Source organism: Cupressus sempervirens, chromosome 4 (genome assembly GCF_028749045.1).
Source record: "Cupressus sempervirens isolate cs-2001-9-10 chromosome 4, ASM2874904v1, whole genome shotgun sequence".
In the NCBI taxonomy this organism is placed as follows: domain Eukaryota; kingdom Viridiplantae; phylum Streptophyta; class Pinopsida; order Cupressales; family Cupressaceae; genus Cupressus; species Cupressus sempervirens.
In genome coordinates, this window is record NC_143121.1 from 517,006,571 (window position 1) to 517,026,863 (window position 20,293).

Genomic DNA, 20,293 nt, shown 5'->3' on the forward strand with positions numbered 1-20,293 from the left:
GTGTTGAATGTATTAAATGATATGAAAGGTGGAAATACCATGAATGATAGAAATTGTGCAAGTGATAGGCTTCATTTTAATAGTAACAATTTTAATAAAAAACCTAGGTTGCAAAACTATCCTTATAGCACTTAGTGGAAGGATGGGAAACTTGTCTAGCCTCTAGTAATTAATATAAATGAGAAATATCTCATGACTCCCTATAAAGAAACTTAATCAATGTCAATGAAAACTCACCCCAAGTGTATGGATTGTCAATTACCATACACACTAGAGTATTGCACTGTTGCACAATCCATCTCTACTCTACAAGATGAAGACCTTAAAGATGAAAATCCTAAAGTTGAAAATGATGACACAACTTGTAATATGGTTGGATCATTCTTTCAAGTCAAAAGTTTATAATTTATAGTATGTCATTTTCATATGCTTTATGATCATCTTGTTCATGATTAAAGTTTTCCTTCTCTATTATTGATTTTTTGTTTGCATATCAACTTGTTGTTTATCAAGCTTCATTGAATAACTAATCAGTTTGAAATTTTGATACAATATTGATTAACAATATTGATCAAGTTAAAAGTTTATAATTTGCAATATGCCATTGTCATATGATTTATGATCATCTTGTTCATGATTTAAGTCTTCCTTGTTCATGATTTAAGTTTGCCTTGTTCATTTATAATATATTATTATTACAAACATATAGAAAATCTGAAATTGAAAACAATACATTACATTTGCAAACTTTATTACTATTCTCATTTTGAAAAACCATTGTCATGACTTTGTAATAGAGTGCCCCAAAAACCACAGAGGTATAGAAAGTTTTTGTGGAACCCTAGATTTGTGAAAGATAAAAAAATAGACTGTCAAATGCCAAATAGAGAAAAAACATACAGGTATATAAGGAGTGCATACCAAATAGAGAAAAAATGTAGAGGTATATAAGGATTAATGTTGCCCAAAAACATGTCTGCAAGATGCCAATGTAGTGTAAGAACCTACAACAAATGATTGCCAAAAAATTTAGATGGAATGAATGAATGAAGAACAAATGATTGAAAGCAAATGATGGAATGAATGAAGAAAAAATTTACTCACTTCCAAATTCTCCCACATGTGAAGACCTCTAATCTTCCTACCCACAATACACAAATATAATCAAACAATTATATCGACTCTTTTTCTTTTTCTTTTTTGTTTATGTGCCTACATTGGTCAAAATTTTGACCAAATCAGGCTCATAAACAAAACAAAAAATAATCAAACAAGCCAAAAAAAGGCTTTGGTGAAAAATAAAGGTAAAAATTTGACCTCAAATTTATTAGTGAGACTCTACAATAATAACCTCCCACTTGGATACTAGTCATAGTACCACCAAACCTGTAGCTCCCACTAGAATATAAAACCACCCCAGACTCTATTGTTCTTTTATTCTATTTAGTCTAGAAGACCAACCAAATTTAAAGAGGACTTCATCCTCTCCCTTGTTACTACCTTCTCCATTGAATGAGGAACTGTTATTAAAAGCCATCAAGGTATTAGGTGGAAAATCTCTATAAGGAATCCCTTTGTTTAGTGGAAAGATGAACACTGAACTTGTAATAGAGTGGATTGAATGGATGGTGAACCACATTGAGTATGAAGGTTTGAATGAAGAAAAAAAGGCTAAGGTAGCCAAATCTAGGCTAAGGGGATCAACCCTAACATGGTGGAAGTACCTCCAAGATGAGAGAGAGAAAGTGGGGAAGAATCCCATTGCAAATTGGAAATCCATGGTAATAAAGATGAAAGAGAAATACTTACCAGAAGACTATGAAATTCAATTACACAAGATGAGGCAAAGTTAGAAACAAAAAGATATGGATGTGGAAACTTACACTAAAGAGTTTCAGAAGTTTTTTTAGAGGTCAAGAGTACAAGAAAATGAAACTATTAAAGTGGCTAGGTATCTAGGAGGCTTGAAATGGAACATATAAGAAGAGATAAGACTGTGGACTCCTACAATAGTCCATAAGTGTTTCCAACTTGCTCTAAAAGTGGAATAGAAGAACAAGAAGAAGACAAAAAAAAACTTTAGAGGCAGAGGTAGAGGTAGAGACGGAAGAAGTCAAAGAGGCTATGGTGGAAGAGGATCATATTCTAGGCCACAAGGAGACAACAAGTTGATTGAACAACAAGAAGGAAGTTTAGGAAGAGGAAGTTTCAGCAAAGGTAGAGGCTCTACACTAGTTGGAGAGGAAGGAGCAACAACCAGGGGAGAGGATCCTACTTTTCCACCATGAAGTGCTACCATTGCAATTAGTTAGGACACCCTGCATATAGGCTCCTTGAAAAAGGCTCAACTTCTCGTAGAAGCACAAAAAGAGTTAACTGTGTAAAAGAAGAGTCTAATAACAAAAGAAAACAATCCAAAGTACATTTAGAATCAAAGGAAGGGGAGAAATTGATGATAAGAAGAACGTTGATCAAGTAACCAAACAAAGAAGAACCAATTCAAAGAAAAGATCTTTTTAGAATCATATGTAAAATCATGGGAAAAGTGTGGAGGGTCATCATTGACTTAGGCTCAATTGATAACATAACCAGTGAAGAAGTAGTCAGTAAGCTAAAGCTAGAAAGAATTCCACACGCCAACCCATCAAAGGTAATATGGCTTAATAAAAGACAACATGTTCTTTTGGGAGAGAAAGCATGGGTAGAGTTTGCCATAGGGAGATACAAGGATAGAGTGCTATGTGATATTCTTCCCATGGATGCATGTCACCTTCTACTTGGAAGGCCATATAAATTTGATAACCAATCCATGCATTATGGGGCCAAAAATTCCTACTCATTCAAGAAATATGGTGTGACTTTCAAGATTCAGTCCTTGATAGAGGAAGGAGATAAGAAGACCTCAAGTCCAAGTGTACTCATGGTTGGTGAGAAGGAGTTCTTAAAGACCCTAGAAGAAGGAGATGGAGTTGGTTTTTCATTAGTTTTGAAACCTAAAGATGAATTTTCTATCAAGAAAATATAGATACCAAGTGAAGTACAAGAATTGATTGAAGAGTACAAAGCTATTGTTAGTGATGGACAACCTGCCATCCCACCTCTTAAGAGATTTGTTAACCACCAAATAGAATTTATTCCAGGAGATACCCTTCCCAATAAAGCTTACTATAATATGAGCCCTCAACAAAATGAGGAAATTTCCAAGATAATCCTAGAGCTCCTAGACCAAGACCTAATTAGGAAAAACATTTGCCCATGTGCAGTTCCTACTATTTTAGCACCCAAAAAAGGAGGAACTTGGATACTTTTTACAAATTCTAGAGCCATTAATAGTATCATCATTAGGTGTAGGTTCCCAATACCTAGAATTGAAGACCTAATGGACTATTTAGTGGAAGCAAAATATTTCACCAAGATAGACCTAAAAAGTGGCTACCACCAAATCAAAATTAATGAAGGGGATGAATGGAAAATAACCTTCAAAACTGCAAAAGATTTTTATAAATGGCTTGTGATGTCATTTAGTTTATCTAATGCTCCATCTAATTTTATGAGGCTTATGAATGAGGTATTGGTAGATTACATTGGTAATTTTTTTATTGTCTATTTAGATGACATATTGATTTTCAGTAAAAATAAAGAGGAGCATGCCAAGAATTTGTAAATTATTTTTAAGAAAGTACACGAAGAAAAGATAATGATAAACTTGAAGAAGTGTGACTTCATGAAACAAGAGCTAGTTTATCTTGGCTTTGTTTTGTCTCAACGTAACCTCAAAATGGATCAAGAAAAGGTTGATGTTGTTCTAAGTTGGCCTACTCCCAAGATTGCATTAGATGTAAGAAGTTTCCATGTTTTTGCATAGTATTATAGAAATTTTATCAAGGCTTTTAGTGGCACATGTTTGGTAGCAAGCATATGAAATGGGTAGAATACCTACAAGCCTACAAATTTACCATCAAACATAAGAAGGGGGTGTAGAATAAAGCAGTTGGTGCATTGAGTAGAAGACTCCTCACAATCCAAGAGATTAAAATGCAAAGCATAGACATTGAAATCTTCAAGGACCTATACGATGATGATGAAGATTTTGCCCAAACCTATAAGGTATGCAAGGAGTTCAAAAATAATTTTCATGGTGACTTTCTTATTATACATTGTAGAATGATTTATTGTTTAAAGGGAGTCAACTTTGTGTTCCTATAAGGTCAATGAGTGAAAATTTAATCCAATAAAAGCATAATGGGGCACTTAGTGGTCATTTTGGAGTCAATAAGACTCAAGAGTTAGTCACTAGGCTCTATTTTTGGCCTAGGATGAATAGAGATATTAGACAATATGTTGAAACTCAATAAGACTCAAGAGTTTATCAAAAGGAAAAGGGGACACCCACAAATATTGGTCTTTATCAACTACTCCTAGTTCCTAGCAGACCATGGGAGTGCATAAGTATGGATTTTGTAGTTGGCTTACCCAAGAAAAGGCAAGGTTATGATAGCATTTATGTGATTATGGATAGATTTAGTAAGATAGACCATTTTTTCCCTTGCAAGACCATACTTGATGTTTGTCATATTTCTTACTTATTTTTTAGAGAGGTGGTTAGGATCCATGGACTACCTATTAGCATTGTTTCAGATAGGGACACCAAATTCATATGCCACTTTTGGAAGACACTGCAGAAAAAGTTTAGAACTAACTTATCTTTTGGATTATGCTATAACCCATAGATAGATGGCCAAATGGAATCTCTTAATAGGAGTCTTGGAAACTTGGTAAGGCATCTCACAAAGGAGTATGGTTAGACATGGGACCAACTCATTCGGCAGGATGAATATGCATACAATGACATAGTGAATAGATCAACTGGTAAGAGTCCTTTTGAAATAGTTTGTGGTTTTCATCCTAGAGGGGTATTTGAGTTAGGAGAGTTTAAGGATGGAGCACAAGGTAGTGGCTATGCTAAGGACTTTTCCAAATCCATGAGGGAATTCTATAAAAGTGTAAGGAAGACACTAACTAAAAATGTTGACAAACTGAAGCAAAAGGTAGATGCATCAAAAAGAGATGTTCAATTTCAAATAGGGGATATTGTGATGGTACATATGAGCACCAAAATGTTGAAAAAAGGGGTACCACACAAGCTACAAATGAGAAGATTGGGTCCTTGCAAAATACTTGCAAAGTATGGAAACAATGCTTATAAATTTGAGCTACCTAAAGACATAGGGTTGTCACCAATATTCAATGTTGCAAATCTGATTTCATTCAAAGGACCTATTCAAGATTCTGATAAGAATCTTCAAGAGGTTACAAAAGATGTAGAAAACTTTAATTTAACTCCTTCTCCACCACTGACAACAGGTAAGATCCTAGATTCAAGGATCCACAAGAAGACTAGGAAGAAGTACTACCTGGTGTTGGAAATGATTGAAATGATCATAAGAACAATTGTTGGAATAATATATGGAACTGGTAAAGAATGTCCTCAATCATTGTTTTGTCATTGATGTCAAACTTGCTACTTGCAGGGATGACAATTGCCTTAGTAATCCAAATACTATCAATTAGTTGATTGTCAAGGTGGAAGCAATCAATAAGATGTAACTAGAAAACCTAGAGAAAGGTTGAAGTTATGATGTTGTAATGAAGTACAAGGATTAGTCAAGCCATTAATGAAATAGTGTATTGGATGACATACTAAAAGATACAAAGAATGAGCACATTGAAACATATCAAAGATCTAAGGTTTTTGTAAAGCTCAAATTAAGTTTATTAGAGAGAAGGTGCCGAGCAAGTTCAAGTGCCGAGCAAGTTCAAGTTTCGAGCAGGTATAGGTGTCGAGTAACATAGAGGTGCCGAGCACTAGTAACTCAATGATGTCGGGTAACACAGAAGTGCCGAGCACCAGTAACTCAATGATGTCGAGTAAAACAGAGGTGTCGAGCACCAGTAACTAAATAATGCCGAGTTGCTGCATTATTTAGAAAATTGAAGATTTCGTCAGATCAAAGCTGACAAAGTTATTATCTAGAAATTTGTGAATTAAAAGGAGGATAAGAATGATGAGTTGGTGGCACAGAACACCATGTAGAACATTTTAAAGGTACAGTTGGCAAAGAAAACAAGATATGGGGTAGATACATTGTATTCTACCTAATCCATTTTTGAAACCCTAAAATTAGAGAGGGAGAATTGAGAGGCAAAGGAAAATCAAACTTGTATATAAGAAGACATAAGTTAATAGAAAACAGTGTGGAAGAGAGTGAAAAAGAAGGGATAGTGAGAGAGAGAGCCCTGGTCAAGCATTAAAGCATGAAATGCTGAGGAACTCTGTTTGGATAGACGACCACAAGGATGATTGCATTAGCAGAATGAATAGGTAAACTCAAGGAGACAAAGCTTGAGAGAGAGACAAGCAAGTCAGAACTAAAGTGATTGAAGCCAAGCATAAGGATTGAACTGAAAGAGTGATCTGAAATCTGCAAAGTATGTTGTAAGTTATGTCAGATCAAAAGACCATTATCGTTACTTTCTAACAATTGTAATAGTAAGATAAATCCTATGGACTTAGGTTGGTTTAACATCCATTAGATAAATCCTTTAATAGGGTGACATTCCAAGTGGATGTTCTAAAGACCTTTAACCAGGCCCATTCCTAACAGTTTGGTGAAATCCTCTAACAAGGTCACATTTAACAGTGTGTTTTAAGCCTTTAACAAGGCAGGCTTTTAACAGGGCATCACTTCAGAAGAGTGAGAATCAAGTAGCATGTTACTGGTGGTTTTTCCCAAATTGGGTTTCCACGTAAATCATTGTGTTATGTGTTGATCTTGAATGTTTTATCTTTGCATGTTGATTTACAGTAATTTGCTTATATGACTATTTTAAGTTTGAACAGATGAAAAGGGTATAAAAGTATTAGAAAGGTATTAATAGGGCATTTTGGACCTTGAATAACTGATTCACCCCCCCTCTCAGTTATTCTAAAGAATTCTAACAATTGGTATCAGAGCCTGACTATTGATTCAGTTTAAAGGGACTACTAGCAGAAAAGATCAAAATGCCAAAGAGAGAAGTTCCCAAACTCAACAAAGACAACTTTGTTGCATGGAAAAGTTTGATGAAGCTACATCTTGGATCTATAGGAGATTATGCCCAAAATTCAATTGTCACTGAACATGTAGATCCAACAGGTGCTCCTACTGCGAAAGACATGAAAAACAAACAAGAACACAACCATACAATGTTGGAGATTGCCTCTACACTCAGCTATGTTGAATTTGATGATATTAAAGGAGTGACACTACATTCAAAATGTGGAAAGCCCTATCAGACATCTATGGAGGAGATCAGAATGTACAAAGAGCAAAAAGAGAAAGTCTCAGAGGAAAATTTGATGACATGAAAATGGAAGAAAATGAGAATGCTGCTTAGTATGGTGCAAGAATAAAGGAAGTGGTAAGTGCAATAAGATGCTTGAATGGTCAACTGGATGAAGATACTTTTAATAGTAAGTTCTTAAGAACCTTACTCCTTATCTATGCTATTAGAGTATCAGCAATACAGGAGCTAAGATGTATACCAGGAAATAATCTAAGCTTTGAAGGTATAATAGGTAGACTCACTGCATTTGAGTTATCTAACTTTGACAACTACAAACCTAAAAATGTTTTGAATCTACTTTTAAGGCCAAGTTATCACTAAAAGATGTCGAACAGGTGAAATCAAGGAAAGGAAGAAAAATGAAGTATGTATCTAGTGACAGTAGCACTGATGAGGAAGATGTGGAACAATTGGAAGCATTGCTCGCTAGAAGATTTCACAGGGGCAAAGGAAAATTCAAAGGTAAGATGCCTATCATTTGTTTTAATTGCAATGAAGTAGGTCATATTGCTGCAAGATGTCGACAGAAAAAGGATTCCAAGGAAGGCAACAAATACAAGAATAGAAGAGATGATGACAAGAGAGATTACAAAGAAAAAGGTAAGAAGTGTTATATTGTTGAAGAAAATTCTGATGACAATGATGATGAAGTTGTTTATGTAGCCATGAAGGACCAATCTAATGAAGAAGAAGCCACAACACTGGTGACATGTATAAACAAGAATGAAAGATGGATCATAGATAGTGGATGCTCACATTACATGACAGGAGACAAAAGTAAGTTTGTTAACTTTACTCAGTATGATGGAAATAGTATTAGATATGGTAATGATGCTCCATGTCAAATCAGAGGAAAAGGTTCCATTAAGCTCACAGACCAAATTTCATGTGACAATGCATACTATGTTGAAGGATTAAACTACAATTTACTGAGTGTCTCACAATTAGGCAATATAGTTTGCAAAGTGGAATTTGAAAACAAAACTGCAAAAATCTATGACAATGATGGTAAACTAATAGGAAAAGGTGATCAAACAAAGGGTAATTTTTTTACCTTGATGATGCTTCCTGTCTATTTGCAAAATTTGATGATGAATGGCTATGGCATAGAAGATTATGTCATGTCAACTTTGACAATCTGGTCAAAGTCAGTAAAATGAAGAAAGTTAGAGGTCTACCAAAATTGAAGAAGCCTGATAATATCATGTGTAAACAATGTCAGCTAGGAAAGATGACAAAGTCAAGTTTCAAAAGCAAAAACTATACATCTAAAGAGATACTTGAGTTAGTTCACACTAACTTATGTGGTCCAATGGAAATACAAAGCTATAGAGGAGATAAATACATAATGTTATTTGTTGATGACTATTCCAGGATGATGACTGTTATGTTCCTAAAACAAAAATTTGATGCTTTTCAAATGTTTAAGTGGTATGTGGCTAGAGTTGAAAAGGAAATTGGAAAAAGCTTGAAATGTCTAAGATTAGATAGAGGTGGTGAATTTACATCAAATGAATTCAAGATATTCTATAATGACAATGGAATCAAAAGACAGACATCAGCTCCTAGAACTCCCCCACATAATGGAATTGCTGAAAGAAGAAATAGATCTGTAATTGACTGTGCCAAAACATTAATGATGGAAAAGAATGTTGCTCTAAAATACTAGAGAGAAGCTGTAAGTGTAGCTGTTCATACATTGAACAGAGTACAAGTCAAGAAAGGTACAAGTACAACACCTTTTGAATTATGGTATGGTTACTCACCAAATCTAAAACATTTCAAAATATTTGGTTGCAAATGTTTTATCCTTAGATATGTTAGAAATGGAAAATTTGATGCAAAAAGTGATGAAGGTATATTTCTTGGTTACTCCACAAGAAGTAAGGCATATAAGTGTTTGAATGTTAACACTAACAAAATTGTGGAAAGTGCAAATGTAAATTTTGATGAGCACACAGAAGTCCAAGCTGAAGAACCAAAGAAAATGGAGGAATACAAAACCTTTGTATACTCTTATGAAGGAATAATTGTTGATGAGGATGATGTCAATCAAATTGAAAGTCAACAACAAGTGTCAGTTTCAGCTAATTCTCAACCAGTGAATGCCGAGTTGCATTCAGAAGCCGAGTTACAGAATGAAGAAAATACACAATCCAATTCAGAAGACAGCATACATGATGAAGAACAACCTGATAATGAAGAGCATAGTGATCCTGAATCTGAAAGATCAAATAGGGAAACAAGGACTGAGCCAAGATTATCCAAATATGTAAAAAGACATCACCCTGCTGAACAAATAATTGGTGACAAAGATGCAAGACCAATGACAAGGAACAGACTAAGACATGAATCATGTTTGATCAGCAAATCTAAACCCAAGACAGTATACGGTGCATTACAAGATGGCAACTAGTATAAAGCTATGGAAGAAGAAATTGATCAAATAAGAAAAAATAAAACTTGGAGTTTGGTCCCTAGACCAAATGACAAGAATGTGATTGGCACCAAGTGGGTATTCAGAAACAAACTAGATGAGAATGGTGAGATTACCAAAAATAAAGCCAGATTAGTATGCAAGGGTTATGCTCAAGAAGAAGGAATAGATTATGGAGAAACATTCGCTCCTGTTGCTAGAATGGAGGAGTAAGAACTTTACTTGCATATGCTGCCTACAAAGATTTCAAAGTCTATCAGATGGATGTAAATGGTATACTAGAAGAAGAAGTCTACATTGAGCAACCAGAAGGATTTGTTGATGAAAACAATAGGGATATGGTGTGTAAGTTACATAAAGCACTCTATGGTTTGAAACAAGCACCTAGAGCATGGTATGAGATGTAAAATCCACCTTCTTAAATAGTATACTAGAAGAAGAAGTCTACATTGAGCAACCAGAAGGATTTGTTGATGAAAACAATAGGGATATGGTGTGTAAGTTACATAAAGCACTCTATGGTTTGAAACAAGCACCTAGAGCATGGTATGAGAGACTTCACAAGTATCTAGTGCAAATTGGATTTGAAAGAACTGATGATAACAACAACATGTACATCAAAGAAAAAGAAGGTAAAGACATTATTGTATCTGAATTTTTTGTGGATGACATAGTATTTGGTGGTAAGGAAGTACTTTGCAAAGACTTTGCTGACAAAATGAAACATGAATTTGAAATGTCTATGTTTGGTGAAATAAATTTTTTTGCTGGATTGCAAGTTCATCAACTCAAACATGGAATATTTATTACACAATCAAAATACATCAAAGAAATTCTTAAAACATTTGGATTGGAGGAATCCAAACCAGTCAGCTCACCAATGGCCATAGGGAATAAGCTATCCAAAAATGATGAGTCAGCTGAAGTCAATCAAACAATGTATAGATCCATGATTGGAAAACTACAATATGTTGTACATAGTAGACTAGACATAGCATTAGCAGTCGAAATAGTGGCTAGATTCTCTGCTAATCCTAAAGAAAATCATCTCATAGTGGTAAAAAGAATAATGAGATATCTCAAAGGGACTAATGATTTTGGTCTATAGTACAAAAAGAATGGAAAATTTGAACTCAACGCATATACAGATGCAGAATGGGGAGGAAACATTGATGACAGAAAAAGCACAAGTGGAGGTGCATTATTTTTAGGCAAAAAGCTGGTTACCTGGACTAGCAAGAAACAAACATGTATATCCCAGTCCACTGCAGAATCAAAATATGTGGCAGTTGCAGTCAATTGTACAAACATTGTATGGCTCGCACATCTATTGAAAGGAATGAAAGAAGAAGTAACAAAACCAGTGATATTATATTGTGATAATACAAGTGCTATAAACATATCCAAAAATCCAGTGATGCATGCAAAAACTAAGCACATTGCAATCAAGTATCATTATGTCAGAGAATTGGTAGAAGACAAACAAGTGAAGTTGGAATACATTCACACAAAGGAAAAAACTACAGATATCTTCACCAAACCATTGCCCAAGGATGCCTATGAATATCTTAGAGGCAAGCTGGGGGTTATACCCCTAATTCAAGTAGTTTAAGGAAACAAGGAAGCTGCCTTGCATCAACAGGAATAAATTATTGAAATGTTAACAGGTTGATGCAAAGGATGACAGCAGGAACAGAAACTCCAAATCAGTCACAAGCATGGTGACAGAGGGAGAAAGACAACAAGATGCCAAAGCTTATATTTTGCATAATAAAGATGCTAAATCTTTGGCATTTATGTCAAAGAGGGAGAAATATGCAGAAAACTGATCAATGCAAAGTAAGAGGGAGATATATATGAAAGAGGGAGATATATGTGATCAATAGTGAAAATGCAACAAATCAATACAATCTTGGTGGTAACTGAATTGATTACTTGATCAGTTTGGTTTGCCATCAATGCCAAAGAGGGAGATTGTTGGAAATGATTGAAATGATCATAAGAACAATTGTTGGAATAATATATGGAACTGATAAAGAATGTCCTCAATCATTGTTTTGTCATTGATGTCAAACTTGCTACTTGCAGGGATGACAATTTCTTTAGTAATCCAAATACTATCAATTAGTTGATTGTCAAGGTGGAAGCAATCAATAAGATGTAACTAGAACACCTAGAGAAAGGTTGAAGTTATGATGTTGTAATGAAGTACAAGGATCAGTCAAGCTATTAATGAAATAGTGTATTGGATGACATACTAAAAGATACAAAGAATGAGCACATTGAAACATATCAAAGATCTAAGGTTTTTGTAAAGCTCAAACTAAGTTTATTAGAGAGAAGGTGCTGAGCAAGTTCAAGTGCCGAGCAAGTTCAAGTGCCGAGCAGGTATAGGTATCGAGTAACACAGAGGTGTCAAGCACCAGTAGATCAATGATGCCGAGTAACACAGAAGTGTCAAGCACCAGTAACTCAATGATGCCGAGTAACAAAGAGGTGCCGAGCACCAGTAACTAAATAATGCCAAGTTGCTGCATTATTTAGAAAATTGAAGATTCGTCAGATCAAGGCTGACAAAGTTATTATCTAGAAATCTGTGAATTAAAAGGAGGATAAGAATGATGAGTTGGTGGCACAGAACACCATGTAGAACATTTTTAAGGTACAGTTGGCAAAGAAAACAAGATATGGGGTAGATACATTGTATCCTACCTAATCCATTTTTGAAACCCTAAAATTAGAGAGGGAGAATTGAGCAGCAAAGGAAAATCAAACTTGTATATAAGAAGACATAAGTTAATAGAAAACAGTGTGGAAGAGAGTGAAAAAGAAGGGATAGTGAGAGAGAGAGCCCTGGTCAAGCATTAAAGCATGAAATGCTGAGGAACTCTATTTGGATAGATGACTACAAGGATGATTTCATTAGCAAAATGAATAGGTAAACTCAAGGAGATGAAGCTTGAGAGAGAGACAAGCAAGTCAAAACTAAAGTGATTGAAGCCAAGCATAAGGATTGAACTGAAAGAGTGATCTGAAATCTGCAAAGTATGTTGTAAGTTATGTCAGATCAAAAGACCATTATCGTTACTTTCTAGCAAGTGTAACAGTAAGATAAATCCTATGGACTTAGGTTGGTTTAACAGCATTAGATAAATCCTTTAACAGGGTGACATTCCAAGTGGATGTTCTAAAGACTTTTAACCAGGCCCATTCCTAATAGTTTGGTGAAATCCTCTAACAAGGTCACATTTAATAGTGTGTTGTAAGCCTTTAATAGGGTAGGCTTTTAACAGGGCATCACTTCAGAAGAGTGAGAATCAAGTAGCATGTTACTAGTGGTTTTTCCCAAATTGGGTTTCCATGTAAATCATTGTGTTATGTGTTGATCTTGAATGTTTTATCTTTTCATGTTGATTTATAGTAATTTGCTTATATGACTGTTTTAAGTTTGAACAGATGAAAAGGGTATAAAAGTATTAGAAAGGTATTAATAGGGCATTTTGGACCTTGAATAACTGATTCACCCCCCCTCTCAGTTATTCTAAAGAATTCTAACACCTGGAACATCTAGTCAAATGGATTGGCAAGGATGATACTATTGATACTTGGATCAAAGAGGCTAACTTCAAGAGGTTGGGCATTGACTTTCACTTGCTCAATCCAAGGATGGATTAACTTCTTTTTGTTTGTGGGAGTATGGTGCAGGAGAACCTAGTCAAAGCTCCTTGTTTTGATTTCTAGTTTTGATTGTGGCATGAACTAACTCTATCTAAATTAGGTGTGTGATTTTGAACCTTTCAAGGTCATCGTTGAGTTTATTCCTAGGTGGATTTCACTAGGTTCAATCCACTCTAGGTGGTTTGGTTTTCTTGTTTTAGCTTATTTAGGTTTTGAGTTAGGGGTTGTGGGTCTTATACCCTAGAAACTTGAGAAATATATAGTTTTGAGTTATGTTTTCCTCTATGATAATTTTACATCCTTGTGCATAGGTTGGAGACTATACCTTGTCATTTGGCAAAAGTTGAGGAAAGATGTCAAAAATATGTCAAATGTGGAAAAGTTATCAAATTGGTAAGAATGGTTTAAATCATGTAAATTGATGTTATAAACAATAAACCATGCCTAGAAATCATAAATAGGTCATAATGGACAAATTTGGAAGTTCCCAAATGAAGGAAATCAAAGTTGCTCAAAATGCAAAAAGTTGTCAAAGTTGTCATCAATTTTGAAAAGTTGCTTGAAAACTTTTTGATAGGAAAGTTGCATAATGCAAGAAAGAGATTGATGGTTATTCTAACTATCTAAAACCTATTAAGGAACATATAAAACCACAAAGTGAGCCCATACCAAGGGTTGGATGTTGTAATAAATAGAGTTTTGCAATTGGATCCACAAGATACAGTTTAGTTTTTGACAATTTTTGAGTTTCTCAATTGCATGTATGGACTAATGGACTAAAAGACTCATTTTTGTGTTGGATTATTATTTCTCATATTGTTATATTACTTTTCATTTTAGACTTCAAGTTTTTTAGAGTTCATTTGTGCATAGTTAGGAAATCATTTGTACATAATTTGTTCACAATTTTTGCATTGGCAGTTTTTGGAAAAATGTCTCCTCCATGAATCCTCTTTGTGGAATCATCATGGTTTTTGGTAAATTTGGATTGAAGACCTTTTATATTGTACATATAAAAGGAGAGGCCTAGAAAATCTCGGTAGCCAATTTTAAAGTGATGCCCTAGGCGAGCCTTTAGTGCATGGCTAGGTGATCACAGAGCTAACATGTTGATTTGAGTGGATTGAATGCATTGGTTAGTTCAATATAATTATTGGAGAAGGATAAGTGATTTATGAGGAAGCCTTGTTCAAGAGAAGAAGGTCCCAAGACTAGATTTTCCTCATGTCTTGCCAAACCCTAATGAATGTTATTTGACAATGTTAAAAACCATTATTTTTAGGCACAAAAACAACATTGGAGTGTACAAACATATTGGGAATCCAAGACCCACAAAATCTCTTATTTTTTCCAAAGGGTATCCATATCTAAGATTGGTTTTCCACTTTGTTAAGCATAATTTGGGATTGTAGCCCAAAAACTAACTTTGGAGGCTTAATTCTAGTAGGACTTTCTAGGCCAATTTGGTCTAAATTAGTGAAATCAATAAAGAAGATTATGGATTTTGAGACTAAGGGTATAGGTGAGTTCCAAGACCCTTAGTGTGAATCCCTCACTCCTCGTAAAAGGTGGAAGGATCAAGTTTGGTGAAAATAGGGGTTTGGAAGGCTTGTTAAAGTGACTTGTTGGAGCATGCAAGTACAAAATTTATTCATGTAATTGGATAGGGAAGTGTAGGGGATAAATAAGAAATCCTCTAAGAATAGGGTGACATGTAGAACCCTAATAGGATAGGAGTGAATCCTAGGAAGCCCTTAGTGAAGGTAAGGGCTAGTGGAAGCAATCCTATTACATCCGATTATTTTTTCTTTTGCATTGAATATTTTTTGTTGGTGTGTTTGTAAATAATGTTGAAGTCATAGAGTATTTTTGTGATATTGAGTTTTTACAATAATACTATGTTATTATTTTTAATTTAGACTTTGTTGCATAATTTATAATCATGATGATGATCCATTTTTCAGAATCTATGATGTTATTCTTTGTTTAATTGTGTAAAAGTTTTAATGTACTCTAAAATATATTAAGAAAATAAAGTATAAATTAAAAAATAAGGATAATTCTTAAAATATGATTCAAAATGTTGATCTAAAATTGGCATAGAACTTTCATAAATAATAATTAACATCATCTGAATAGGGTAAAATGATATGAAGTCTTCTACCTAAATAGATCTTAGATAAAGTTGGAATGTTATACATTGCAAACAAAATACTCTTGTACATAAAACTTTGATTTTTGTTTTTGTTTTGGGATCATTAATCCAAAAAAAGAAATATTTCTTGTCTGGGAGCTTCACTCTGTTTATGAAGCTTGTTCAAGGATATTATATGAGCACATTAACAACATTCTATGTGAGTGAGGAGTTGGTTTTTTTTTGACATTATATATAAACAATGAGTGTGTTTGATAATACAAATTGATAAATGTTCATTGTGGCATGAGAATGCAGTTTCACTCTCTAGGTGAGAATCACAATGAGATTGATATAGAATTCATTGGAAATAGTTTGGAAAACCCATACATCTTTCACACCAACATCTTCATTCAAGGCCTTGGAAATTGAGAGCAACAATTTTAATTATGGTTTGACTCCATGGCTAACTTTCACAAGCACACCATCCTTTGGAACCCCTGGTAGATCTTGTACTAATCCCTAATCATCCATTCTCATTTTCCTCTATTTAGTTTAGATCATTTGAATGGATGAAATTTGCATTCTTTGGTTCTTAATATTATATTATAGTTCAAGAGTAACACTTTTACGTTTTAGTTATTTGAATCATTTGAATAAATCAAAACTTAAAAGCGTATTGTTGAAATATATTCAATAAATCAATATAGTTTTACTTGAACTACTTACGCAAATTAAAATTCAAAATATATTACTCATGTCAATATTAGATAAAAAGTATCATTAATGTAAACAAGCATGATGCATTAGGTTTATGGTAGATGGACGGCTTGTAAGAGTGTATGGAAACCATGAAGGAGAAGGGATACCATACATAAAGAAATCCATGAAAGTGTTGTTGAGCTTGTGGAACAGAGAAACATGGGCAACAAAAGGAGGGCATGAGAAGATTGATTGGTCATATGAACCATTTGTGGCTTTCTTATCCAATTTCAAGGCCGCAACCTACACAAATAGTATTGGTCAAGCAGCTAATAAACTATCAATTGAAATATGTCTATAGATTATCAAAAAAATGGAGATGATAATATGACATGGAAAGCCTATATATTTGAAAGAAACAACCAAGTGCTTAAAATTGAGAAAAATCCAACACTTTATTTTGATAGTTGAAATTGAGAAAAATTGAAAAGAAGAATTTCAAACAAACACAGAGACTCATTCTAGGGTGGAATAAGATAACGTTTTGTGGGTAGATCATGAAAGAGTTGGGTTAAATATAAACCTCCAAAATTAGTACAAAAAAAAATAGTTTTTGAAAATTAGTGTGGTGTTCGTGGCCATGTACAACTTATACTCTACAAATTTTTTGGTTATGCTCATTATCTCCTCATTTATTGCTCTATAACATTGTTGTTTATGCTCATTATCTCCTCATTTATTGTTGGTAGGTTAGGAGGGGTATTTGTGGGTGTTACCATAGGGGTAGAAAGGAGAGACATTCCATCTATAATATAGGCAATGGATTTACATTCTTCCCAACTAGTGCTTATGACCCACTAGATCCAAATGGCAACACCAAAATTAAATGGAATGTCATTCAATGGACTCCATATCTATGTGGCCATTGTGACTATTTACAATTTTCAGTAGTACAAACATATTAAGTCTCATAGATGAACCTTGGGTTGGACTTGGGCAAAGAAAGAAGTGATCTAGTCAATGATAGGTGCTCAAGCAACACAACAAAGAGATTGCTATCGATTCAAGGGAAACATTCTACATTGTTGTAAGAAAACTCCTACTACTGTGGATTTGTTTCATAGAACTCCTTACAACCAAAAAGTTGCTAATTCCCACAAAGGTTGAGTTATTGCCTCTTGTCCCCAAGATCAAATAAATATTGTAAGTTATTTCTAAGATAGTTTTGTTAGTCTAGGGACATCAAAAACAATAGTGTGCTTGCCCATAAATTTTACTCTAAAGGAACCTAGTCAAGGATATACTTATGGCCCAGCCCAGAAAGTCAAATCCAATTTATTTTTATCTGTAGATGTTCATCATTTCAATTATGCACTAATGGAATGGAATGTAACATTTATATACTCCCAATTTCTAGTTCTTTGTTCTACATAAACCGTCAAAACTCACAAAGCATTTACATGGAAGTAAAGAATGCAATACACATTCAAGACTTTGAGAAGATCATTTTTGTTAACAAGACCAATATGATGGAATAAGAAAAGTCTAAAAATATTAGGAAACTTGAGCCCCGTACTAAGGTTTGCATGTCAAAAGGGTATCTTGAGCTCAAATCCATGTTGAGATAGATAGGTTAAAGCTAAAGAGTTACAGTAATTGAACACCAATTAAAATGTCTCAATCAATTAAAACTATGAAATTATTTTTGAGTAAGCATAAAAAAGAAATGAATTCATTCTGTATTATAGGATAAAAGCATACCTATGAGACAACCAGTCTATCAATATCATAGTCGGGTACCCAAAAAATGTTATCCACTACCTGATTAGTAAACTTTACATCAAACTATGAGCCAAATGAAGAGTAGGTCACCAAAATGTCCTAAGTAAGAACCACCATTTATGTGGATAATATTTATACATGACAAACCTTATGCCTTTTTGTTTGACTATTAACATTGGGTGGGAAGCAATTACTTGTATGTCCCTATAATTAAAGATTAATAATAAGAATCAAGTAATGAACCAACATAATAATTAATAAAGAAATGATAGACAAACATTATAGATCATTCCCCCCCAATTTATGTAGAAGTCTCATGTGTGAAATACTCTTCAAGGGACTACATGCCAACAAGCGAAATGCTCCTCAGATGTATTGATGACAACTCCTATACTGATAAAAGGTTAGTCAATGTATGTACCAAAAAACACTTGCTTCATTGGATGATAAAACATACTTAAAAATTTATAATAAAATTATTCATATCTAATTAGTTCCTAGCCCCAAGTTGATTGTTTGGATTTTACATAATGTTGGGTTGAAGATGTTGCAGATGTGTGCATTTATATTGTATGGGTATTAAAGTCTAGATTTCCAAGGCCAAAAACTAACAAGAATTCAATCCTAGTAAAGGAACCTTGACGAAGATGACAAGAAGCATTATCTTTAATGAATCCATAAAGATAAGCTAAGTTCTATACATGCAGATTGAAAGACAAATGAAACCAAAACATTACTAGGTGAATCTAACTTAGGAAGCACGCCCACAAGTTTCTTGCATTGGTTTAAAAAGATGCTTCCATGGAAAAGAATGTTAAAGTGTTGAAAGCACAAGGTGAACAACTAATAACCACCTTGGGATTGGAAAATTGTGGGAAACTAATGACCTAACAATGACTTCAACCACAAGGAACCTTATTGAGTTTCACCTTGTTTTGAGAATAGTTTAATGTTCTGTATTAAACAAGGCCAATGGAAGCTCATCCGCACCCCCCTCCCCCAACACCAAGATGACTCTAAATTCGTTGTTAACATCTAAGTACATTCATTCACTCTTCCATTCATTAATAAAATGTAGCATTCATTAATTATCACATGAATATTCATTAACACATAATATTCATTAGCATGAAACATTCATCAATATCCATTAAAAATTTATATAATTCATGAACATTCATTAACACATAATTAAATTTGTTGAGACATAAAAATCAGTCATTATCAATTAAGTTGCATAAATAACAATCACTTAATTTTTTTCTTTGATATTTTTTTTTAATGCCTCAAATCTTGAAGAGGAACATCCATGTCATCATCATCATCTCCCTCGTCAGTAGTTCTTCTTTCTGGCTCATTCATGATCTCAATTGCACATGCCTAGTCCCTTGTCAATGATGCAAAAGGGGGTCCTCTACAATAAGAAATAAAAGGGTTAAATTTAAAATATTTTATCAGATTATTATAAGCATTTCAATGCTTAAAAGAACACAAATGTGACACTCTTTATCGATCTAGCCACATCATCATGTCTTGTGGCCTGAAGCTCAATGTACTCATCATGAACAATTAATTCTACATCCTCTACAACTGCAATACAAAAAGTTTCATTAATCCAAATACCTATCGCAAATAAATTTGTATTACTACACCAATTTTAATTTAATATGCTTACTTATATTAATAATTCACTAATAAAAAATTGAATAACAAATATATACCTCAATCACTGTGATGCACATCTAAACTAGCACATTCATAATGCTCGAGTGGTGTACCAAGATTGGCAGGCTACATTCCAATGTCATGTGCATTGTTGTCATTATTTTCTTACTTTAAAAAAATATACTCACTTTATGTTTGAACTTAAAATCAAAAACACTAATTGGTAAAATATTCAGTTTCAAATAAAAATTGTTTGTCTTATATAGATCCATCAATGGAACCTTGCACACTAATTTCTCGATATCATTCAACCATGACTTGATAGCCTTATTTGAAGCCTATTTTATTGTCCTCTATTGTGATATTTTTTGGAATCCTGAGCCCTATATTTTTTCTTATTATCATGAAGCTTTGTTGCAGTGTTTCATTTATTAAATGTCATTTAACTCACTCACTTAGAAACTGCACCATTTCCAGCCTCTATTATTTTTCTCTTTTTCATTCCTAGC